This window comes from Micrasema longulum, unplaced genomic scaffold (assembly GCF_059751315.1).
Source record: "Micrasema longulum isolate JH-2025_06_02 unplaced genomic scaffold, ASM5975131v1 h1tg000383l, whole genome shotgun sequence".
NCBI classification, from domain to species: Eukaryota; Metazoa; Arthropoda; class Insecta; order Trichoptera; family Brachycentridae; genus Micrasema; species Micrasema longulum.
In genome coordinates, this window is record NW_028277584.1 from 1106387 (window position 1) to 1118169 (window position 11783).

Consider the following 11783-nt stretch of genomic DNA (forward strand, 5'->3'; position numbering starts at 1 on the left):
AAAGGTCAAATTGCACTAGAGCATCGCTGCGCGTCAACATTTTCTACAGAGTGCTGCGCAGTGGAGCGCAGCTAGAGTGCGGATTGTTTAATCCAAAACAGTAAAAGTAATATTTCATATTTCTGCAACGCGCCATGCTGTGCAGCGCAACGACGCTCTAGTGCCGTTTCACCTTAACATAGTAATTTGGAAAGCTCACATGTACAGGTTTAAAAAAAAATAGTACTATACTTTTAAAATTATAACAAAGCATTTAATATTACAAACGAAATTGAGAACATCATCAGGAGGAAATATAAAAGTCTAGATATTTACAGGACTTATGTCCTGTCATTGGTTATTTCAAGTGATCACTTTACGCACTTTGAAGCTTTCAGCATTCTGCTTATATAAAATCTTCTTTTTTTTTCATTCTGATTTTTGTGATGTGAAAAAGCTGAAACTAGGCTAGCTGTGAAAGAAAGATCCATAGTAAATTATAAGCTTACCCTAATACTTCATTCCATTATAAAGACTGGATGTTATTTTTTTATTTATGTTATTTTGTCTAATAAATTAATTTGAATTTGAAAAATTCATCAGTTGTCTCACAACATGGTAGTGAGTGACCACTGTTGGAATCCATTAGTCCATTTCTTGCACCATTATTTTTGAATCATAAAATTTTAAATAGAAAGTGTTTTGATTCTAAATTTAATTGCCATATTGCATGTTTGATTTAAAATGGATTTACTATTAGATATGTGTGATATGATACATAAAATAAAAACAATACTAAAATACATAGCTCAATTTATTGCAATGTCATCGTGCATTTTAATGACACCATATTATTTTATGATGTTTTCAATCTTTGGATTTTATAAATTAGTATTTTTTCTTTTAATATTGATTTGCCTATTTTATTTATAAATGTACTTTGTTCTATATAAGCAATTTATTATACAAAGGAAAAATGAACAAACTTCAAGATTTTTGTTCTTTTAGATTAGTGTTTTTTCAACCTTTTTAATACGCAAAGTAGGAGCAATCGCTGCGGTCCGTCAGCAGCAAGGTCTATAAATCTTATAAATCTTGCTTCTGATTTAGATTGTAATCTTCTGGACGCGGAGACAATTAAAATTTCAGAGCTGGCAAGGGAAGCTTTGAAATTATTAGAACTATTTACCACATCCTACCTGTGTGAACTAAGGTTCTCTTCAATGGTGGATATAAACACTGAAAAGAGAAATAGACGACTCCAATTCCAAAATAACTTGGTTATTTTTGTCTCAAAAATACAACCAAAATTCTACAAATTGTTGAATAAATAAGCAAGAGTAACTTTCTCATTGAAATTATTGTAATTTTATTGTAGTGGATGACCTATTTTACTTTTACCTTGCTTGCAACCGCAAACCCCTCAACCCCGTAGGCTTCGCTACTCACAGGTTGAAGAACATTGTTCTAGATCATTTTTAAAAAAAAATAATGAACATCTTTGAAAGCCCAAACCAATCAATAATTATCTTTTTGTACTGTATTTAACATTTAAAATTATGTATAAATAAATATGAGATCTTCTTTCATATAATGGTGAGCTGCTCTGCTGGCTAGAATTACATGATTTTTCTTTCTTAATTAAATTTAATAATTACTTTTTTAAGTGGAGTTTTCAATAAGAATTTCGATTACATAAACTTATTTTGAATTTTTAACCATTTCTAAATTTTTAAATATAATCAAAATGTGTAAGCTTGGCTGGTTTTAAAAAATATTTTTGAAGCTTACTTATAGATATAATTTTAAAGCTTGAAATTCTCTGCAATCCAATTAGGTAGATTCATGATATGAATGTAATAAAAAAGTAAAATCTGTGCATAGTACCTAATGAATTTCACTTAAATTTTGGTGATCCAACAAATACGATTTTGTTCTCAAAGTAATTGCTCTATAATAGCAGTTTAATTATGAAATTATTCATTGTTGTCTGCATGTTTTCGTTTGCCCTTTCTTCAGTCTTTATTCAGCAATCCATATCAAATTACAATAAACAATATGTTAATAATCAAAATATCGGTCGCTGTGTTGCTGAAATTAGTAGAAAATATTTTGTCAGACCTGAAGATGTTCCCATCATATTGGCGGTGAATATGAGTGATGTTACTATGTCTGAATCCATAAACCTTTTAATTCAATATGTTAGCAAATATTCAGCCATTTTCGTAGCGGCAAATGTAAACATTGTTTCAAAAATTGTTTATCAAAACTATATCATAGTTACAACTGACGTTATGACGTTATCAGACCACCTTTACTCAATCGAAAACTCTACTTTCTCCGTGTATGGTAGAATTATTATCATTTTAAAAACCGATACAAGTGTAACGAATTCCACCAAGGAGATGGCGCAAGATATTTTAAACTTTTGTTGGACTTTAAAAATGATAAATCTCCTCATTGTGGTACATTGTAACCAACCAAATATTTTTACATTTTTTCCCTACAATACTAATTCATGCGGCAACTCGGATATTGTAGAAATAAATAGGTGGAATAATGACACAATGGAAAAGAAGAATAATCTTTATCCTCCAAAAGTATACCAGTTTTATAATTGTCCTATTGTTGTCACCGCCATAGCGAGAACTCCGCATACAGAATCCAAGGGATACTCGAATGGCTCTCTTATAATCGAGGGAGTGGAAGGAAATTTATTAAAAATGTTGTCTTTGTTGTTAAACTTTACTCTGATCTATACAGAACCAATAGACGAATACAATTGGGGCTCCTGGAATGGTTCGTTTTGGACGGGCGCTTGTGGAGATCTTATTTATGGAAGAGCGGAAATTGGTGTTGGCGCTTATATTCCTGATCTCCAAATGTTTCATGTTATTGATATCTCATTTGGATACGACTCTATCGATATAGTATGGGCAATTCCAAGATTTGAAAAGGTCTCCGTGTTCGGAAAACTCTCTAAACCTTTTGGACCCTATACGTGGCTCCTGATTTGGTTTACAATTATTGCTATTATGGTATTGCTATATTATTTGAAATGTAAATATCCTTACCAGTACACTTCGGTGAATAGTGTTATGGGGTCAGTTTGGGAAGTGACTCTCGGTCAAACTATAAAATACATGCCCGGTGGAAGATTCGCTCGCTGCGTGTTGACACTATGGGTATATATGTCTATGATTCTTCGCAATCTGTATCAGGCATCGTTGGTTGGCTTCTTGACTAATAATGACTATTACGAAAAAGTATTTACAATGAGAGATATGATCGAACAAAACTTTTATTTTTTCGGAACTCATCAGTCTGCCAATTTAATGAAAAATATCCCCGATGAAACGGTCGAGTACATCCTGAGAAATTTGGCTATTTCTGAAACGGATGATGGTTTTGATGAAATAACTAAAAAAATTGCTACAGGAGAGGTCATCGGAGCAGCCTTGCATCTTAAATCTCGAATGCCAGAATTGAATGACAAGTTTAAAGAATATGGATACTTAAACACTTTGAAGGAAATTTTCCGGTCCCAAATCGTAACCCTCGCCTTCAAGAAGTTTTCTCCATTAGTCGACGCTTCTAATCTCTGGATTTACAAAATATTTGAGACTGGGTTTATAGATAAATGGTTAGAGGATAGCCAATGGCCCACAGTCCGTTTGAGTGATAAACCTGTAGTCATCAAACTAAGGCACCTTAAAACTCCATTCATATTATTACTTATTGGACTTGTTTTATCTTTTCTCGTATTCATTTTAGAAATTTTATATTTACGGTACTCTGTACCGGTAAAAGAATTTGCTCTTTAGTGAATCAAATTACCTTGAACTTTCTTTATTGTGTATTCTTAATAACTCTGGAAGTTACATAATTTGTTCACGGGTTTTATAAATTCTAAAATTATGAACTAACTGAAAAATATAGCTCATTTATTATTTAAATAAAAAATATAAGAATATCTGCATAGTATTGTATAATTTTATGCAGAAATTTATTTAAAAAATATTTTCTACTAGGTATTAACTTTTTAATCTCTTACCCTGTTATCATACATTATAAAAATTGGTATTTAAAATAATATTTTGACGCACCCAAGTATATTTTATCACACTCCATAATATCAAATGTAAGCTTACTGTATTAAATATATATATAAATATAATTTTAAAAAAATAACTGTTGATTTTTACATACTTGACAAAATAAGCCAATCAACAGGCTTAAGTAAGCCCTAATAGTCTTAATAGTCTTAAAATCTACTTAAATTTACAAAATGTATAATTAACAAAAGGTATATGGCATAATCTAGGCGGAAATGGCAAGTGTGACATCGCGAGTCAGGATGAACAACACCGCTTGCGTCTTAAATGCGAGGTATCTAATCTTAGAGTAATAATTCGCTCGAGAGAAGCCCTTTAGCTCTATTGCATAGAACAAAAGCGTTCCAAATTTTGGCAAGGTTTTAGTTTAACAACAAACGTGTAATGGACAGTTTCGGTTTGCGCTTGCAATTCTCGACCTGAGTACATACATCCCATTGTATTGCTGTAAACTGTAGCTAACTTCGTAGTTGATAATCATAAAATGGTTTTTGTCCATATGGGCGACTATTAGCCTGTGGCGTATTATTACTCTAAGTGAGATGGGTTCTTAATACTATATTCAATATCCATCTACAAGTGTCTTAAATTTCAATTACAATTTCTGAACTAACAAAGGATACAGAGAATTTTCTCTATGGCAGTGGTTTTCAATTTTTTTAATAGATATATAGATTAAACAGATGAAAAAATATTTGAAAAAATGAAAACAGCAATGAATAGAATAATAACAAGGTTTTGCTATAACATACACGTACGCGTATATTTAATTATGTATAAATTTTGAAAAATAATTTAAACCAGCTACATCCATCGCATCAGAATTCAATGCAAAGGTTGTTGTTGTTTATTGGCACAAAGTTTATCAAATCTCGTAAGCAATGTAGAGAGTTCAACTTACTAGTTACCTGGCTCGATATTTCGTTTTTATTGCAGCTAGTGTCGAAAAGCCCGTTGACTCTTTAACTACCAGTTAAAATTTAATTTGAGGTTATTGTCTTTATGCAACTAGTGGTCATTTTGTGCATTACAGAAACAGAGTTATACCACTCTGAAATCACGACTGAAATGAAAATCATCATCGACATGAAAATATTTACATGCTAGTTGGTGTGTTTTACAATTAGTGCAGAACCTCTTCACTAGACAAATTGGAGGCTTCTAAGATACATGTTATTTATCTTATGAAAGATATATGCTTTTTGTTTTAGTTTTGAGAATTTAATCAAAATAGTATTCCCAGGAGTGGAAATATCCAATACTATACCCGATAAACTACGCGAAGCTCTCGTTGAAAGTTACCAAGCCCTAAATCTTACTGTTAATGAAAATCAGGTACTATTTACTCTTATTTATTTATAGACACTATCTGCAATTACGATAAAAAGACTGACCCATTGCTACAGAGCAATATCTTCCAACCAGAACCGGACCTAGCATAGGATCAGTTGGCACAAAGAATCAGACACATAGAATTATTTTTTTTATTACATAAATAAAAGACGAGTGATACTTTAATCCACAAATTTGGAATATCCAGTGACCAGTTTCATCGCTTTCGTGACATCTTCGAGACTGGTATCTTTATTAAGGAGTTCAGTGTATTTATACAAAACAGAGGTAAGGATAGATAATTCAAAGTTATATGAAAGTAAATTAAATAAAGTTATTTTTATCTTAAGGATCATTATCAATTTTTTTTCGGATTAACTAATGAGTTGATATAATGCTATTTTAATGAGTTTAAGTATTATATTTTATTTTTAATATCCCGTCCTTCGTGAGTGTGATTTTTGTAAATTTTGATTTCTGAAAAACAAAGAGTAAAAAGTAATATATTTTTACTAATAACTGTGAATTATCTATCCTTACCTCTGTTTTTTTATAAATACATTAAACTCCTTAATAAAGATACCAGTCTCGAAGATGTCGCGAAAGCGATGAAACCGGTCACTGGATATTCCAAATTTGTGGATTGAAGTATCACTCGTCTTTTATTTACATAATAAATTACAATGAACTTCCATCAAGAATTTTCACTTACAAACTTAAATGTTTTACATAGAATTATAATAGTCCAAAAACCGCGTACACGCATCAAACTGAAGCCGACTAAACTACTCATAAATTAGTAGTTTTACGTTTTGGCCGTTACTTACTCTGTAGATGTCGCTTAGTACGCAACTGCCGATTTAAATTTAATTATGCTGTGTTATTCCCATTTTTTCCATACATGAGAATGTGAGAATGAGAATTAAAATATTCCCCCAATTAAAGTTTGTTAAGTTTTCCTTACCCGGTTTTACGTTGAAAATTTTTCGAAACTCATTCCATCTGTCAAAAGACGCCGAGCCACGCGCCGCCGCGTTTGCCCAAAATGGTGAATAAAATCAGGGTAAATAAAGAAATGTGTAAATTGTTATCTCAAAACAAATTCAAAGTAGGTTCAGTGCAATTGACCATTTCGTTTAAGTGTCTAATTTGATCATTTTACTAAATTGTGACATGCGGTTGTCGCATGTTTAGGAAGAATTAAGTTTTACATCAATAAATTACGATGCAGAAAGTTTAAAAATTTGGCAATAGAAATAGTATTTAAAGTTATAAACATAATTTGGAAAGAAGATTGTTTAAACGGTTATCATAAAAGTGTGAAACAGTTTTGCCGCGATGTAAATGACAGTTGAAATTATGTGGTGCCATACTAAAAAAAATGATACCACATAAACAAAATTTCCCATTATTTAGGGAAAAAACCATTGTATGCATTTTATGCAAATTCAAATTTTTATTATACGCATACAATTATTTAAACATATTTTCTTCAAAATACAAAATATTTTTAATGAAATCTTAGATAAATATGAATAAACCCCAATTATGACTGTTTTTACAATTTTTCTGCAGTTTTTCATTTCCTCGCTTTAGCGTTTTCCTCAGTTTAAGCCTTTTTTTCGCTGCTCCCTTGAAAAACGTAAAACAGGGGTTTTATTGTACTTAAAACTCCCATGGTCATAACATTTGAAAAATAGGATGGTTTCAGCAAATTCAGATTTTTTCATTACTAGATGCGGAAATGCATAGAATTATACGAGCAATTGAAACAAAGAATGGGAGTAGTTGTTGTTGGACCACCTGGTACAGGTAAAACCACTGTGAGACATCTTCTCAAACATGTAAGTTTAAAAATCTTTATTTCAAATAATATTTTAACAATTATTTATGTCTGCCTTTGCTTTTTAATCCTTTAATACATCACATTTTTGCTCACCTTCTTAGCCTCGCTGTTTTCTCAATTTGTAACATTACCGAAATACGTAATCTCATCATTTCAATCCGCGAATTTCCTATAAATAATACATTACAAACTAAACTATGAAGCGTATTTATACCTTAAAATAAATTGATATTGTTGTGAATTACACCAGTAAAATGAATATATTTTATTTTGTGATCAATTAAAATTTGACCATACCTGAAAGTAGGAATAATCGGCGTGCATGCATAAGAAGATGTATGAATGTAGAGGAAGCGAGGTCTGTATGCCAAGATAGAGTGTTATGGCGTTCTATCCTCTCTGCCTAACCCTACGGGGAAACGGCGTGATGGTTTGTTGTTGTTGTTGTTGCTGACCAACATTTTCTTCGGGCTCACGAACAGGTTGATGCATATTTACAATTTAATAGGATGTTACGTAATGATTAATGGAGTAATGTTTTTATAGGCTTTGACTAAAATTGGTCAAAATGTGTCACAACACATCATTTGTCCTAAAGCAATGAACCGTACAGACCTGCTTGGTTACATTGATGCCGATACTCGACAGTGGAATGATGGTGTAATTTCATCCACAGCTTTAAATGTGTCCAATCAACCTTCAGGTAAATAAAAACTGGCATTTAAAAAATAAAAGTTTGAAACCTTGTAATTTGACAAGCAGTCAGCAGCGAACGTCCAGGATGTTGACAACCTAATCCCTATAAAGTAGGCAAGCATGGGCATGGCTCTCAGGAGTCATCCACAGTATATGGCCCATCCAACCATATAGCCTCCGCTTGATGACAGCTGTCACGGCATTTTAATTGCTCGTATATTTTACTAATTATAAATAAACTTTTATTCAATAGATGTGATCAAAAAATTAATGAATGTAAATAGACAAGGAATTTTTTTTTAAAGCATAGAAAAATAATTGCCCTACTACTCATTCAAAACAAATATTACATCGTATTCAGTAAGATAATGCACTATTGATGAAGAAATTCTGACTTTTATTTGATTGCCTTTCCCTCACAATTGGACATTAAATGTTTATTATTCCAGATGTTTGGTCATGGGTGGTGTGCGATGGTGATGTTGATCCAGAGTGGATAGAATCTCTGAATTCCGTGTTGGATGACAATCGCTTATTAACTCTTCCTTCCGGGTGGAGAATCCAATTCGGTGACAATGTCAACTTTATTTTCGAGACTCACAATCTCAGCTATGCTTCCCCCGCAACTATAACAAGAATGGGAATAATTTTATTAAGGTATGGAGATAAAAATACTAAAACAAATCAATTAATCACGCCAATATTTTTTGAAAATGACTTTTTGCATAAAATGATAACTCGACAAATGTTTATGGCTTATTAATATTTCAAAAGTTTTCCTTATTTTCAGTATGCAGGAATGTTGCTCCAAGGAAGCAATCCAGACTTGGGTTTCTTCTAGTGGTGCACCAGAAGAGACTAAATCACAAATGACTCCATTTATCCAACAGAATATGATCAAGGCACTCGATTGGATGACTAACAATGCAAATAAATGTGTGGCTCCTTGCCATGCAATGTCCATTGTAAATAAAATAAATAATATGTTATCTTATAATATGAAACAAAGCACAATTGGGTGAAATTATGTTCACTCTTATTTACAGGTTCATCAAGTGTTAAGCTTTCTCAATACTGTAGATGTAAATGCTAAAGGTATTGAAGAAGCAGTTGCCGTCGCTCTCTCTAGAGGATTAAGTTGCATCATGAGCTCGGAAGCAATCGACGCCCTTATAGAACAGGTATACTTATGCCCAGATGGGAATCCTTCGTAAGAGTTCTTCCCATTTGAGATTTATAATTTATTTATGTAGTTACTGATTTGATAGCTACATGATTATCAAAACGTATTCTGTAATCCGAAGTTATCTTATTTTTCCCAGATTTCTGAATGGACCAGCATCTCATCACATGTACTCCTTTGGAAAACAGAATCTCTCATGGAATTAGGATGGGATACTCCCACACAAAGTGATACGCTTTTAATTAGTGACAGAATTAAATCCATGTTAGAACTCACTCAAGTGTGGCTTGATTCGTTCCAGCACTTTATGATTCTCGGTCCTCCTGCATCTGGAAAGAGGTAATACTGGTTTGAAAAAGTTTTCAAACTGTATAAATTATGTGTACACGGTTTTGAAATTCCTCTCTTATTTTTGACAGTCTGGTTGTTGAGCATTTGCTCAAAGAAGTTCGCGACTATACAGTTATTGACCTCCAGTGCACTCCGGTATTCAGTGAGCAACATATTATTCGAGCTCTCAAACAGGTACAACAATAATAATATTTTTTATATAGAAAGTCTGTACATACATTATAAAAATATTTAAAAAAAGTATATTGTTAAGTGTCCTCGGCACGGGTAACCAGTGAGGTCACATTATTTTTATTATTAATTATAGTTTGTAAGAGAAAAATATGAATAAATAAATAAATGGAAAAAAAACCCCTCTCTTGCATTACAATAAGGTTCATAAGCACAGTGCAAAAGATAAAGATATTTTTGGAAATTCTTTAAGGGAATTCAAAAGAATGTATTATCTTTAAGTCTGTTTCCTTAATTTATTATTGAGTCATTTTTCCTACACTTTTTTACGTACATATTTTGTATTCATTTTCTTATTTTTTTTCTATTATTATAACTAGTTTCTTTAGCTTTTGTTCTTTATTATTATATTATTTTTATTAATTTATTGTTTTATAACTCCTTGCATGCTGTGAACAATTTTAAAAGGTAATATGTCTAGAATATAATATATCTTTATGCTATCTATATTTGTATGTCCAGTTGTCTGTTATTATTCCATAATAAATTAATTGTCATTTATCCAAAAAATAAATATTTTTACAGAATTCAGCTGTTAACCTCGGTGGAAGTAAATCTGGTGGAAGGGTTGTCTTGGTTATTAGATCTTTACATAGATCCAGCTTCGATAAGTGGAATTCTAGTCTTGTTCAGGCCTTTCTCTTGCAGGTAAAATAATTTTATTCACAAATATTTTAACTTCTCTACTTCACATAATACTTTATAATTACAAATAGGTAGGGATATCTGCTTCCAGCACTCTTGTTACCTCACAGCTTTGCCAGCACAATGTTTTCAATAAAACCATTTTTACAGTTAGTACAGCATGCAGGATTTTGGGAACGAGTTGAAGGGGGAGCATTGCGCTGGGTTAGTCTACGTTCCTTCATGCTCATTATAACAGCAACCACCAGAGATGGATCCTTTACATTGTGCCCTCGCCTCACCAGTTGTATGAAACTTACTTCTCTTGAGTAAGTTTACAATGTATTGTTTTAATATTTCAATTTTTTTCCTACCTTTCCTTACTTACATATGTTCCGATATTATATAAACATAACTTATTCATAATTAATCAAATTCCACTGTTCTTTAAATCCTTCTTATCTTCTCATATATCCTACCTTGTGAATACTTTTATTTGCAAATTATGAAATACTCTGTGCTGCGAGATATTGGATAGATTTTTATACTATTAAGCGTGTTGTTCAGATGCCCTTTGAAATATATGTATGTTTAGGTAATAATATTTAATTTTTATTTTTGCTATTATTTAATTATGTACGTGCTCCCACTTCCCATTTTGCTGTATCCCTTGGCCCTTGGCCTTATAGAGTTTGGGATACGTTATTTTTGTATTTTTTTTGTAATATGTATGTATTTGTATGAATAAATAAATATAAATAAAGTAAATTTCTGTATATTTTTATTTTATTTTATATTTTTTAAAACCATCATCAATTATTATATCAAATACTACAAACAGGTTATGAAACCACTTATATTTTGGTTAGCTGGAAGTTATTGATTTTAGCCCGAAGCTTCCTAATGTGGGTACAATTTCTAATGTCTACATGGAAAAAACTAAATAATCAATAAAATGACATTATTTTTACAGGGGACCTGACGAAAAAGAACTGTCTCAAATATGTACACTACATTTGGATAATTCTCTTCAGTTTCTCATTAAATCTAAAAGTGAAAAACCTAAAACTCAAGAACTAAGCACTCCAATGTTTTCGCTTTATAGAGAAGTACTTACCATACACATATATCCATTATTAGTGTTTCTGTTAATAAAAAGGCATAATTATTTACTAACTTTAGATGCTTTCTGCAATAAATCCCTTGAAATACGTGAAATTATGACCATACAAAAAAGTTCTTATTTTCTCATCATCTCTAAACCTGTTATTTGGAGGTAGACTAGACAACAAAATTTATTTTTTTTATTTATTTTTGCACCACAACAGGCCAGGGGGCCCAATTACAGTGGTGAATTACATCACATAACACCCAGGCTTGAGAAAATACACCTTTTAATTTTTGTGTTCTCACCGGGAATCGAACC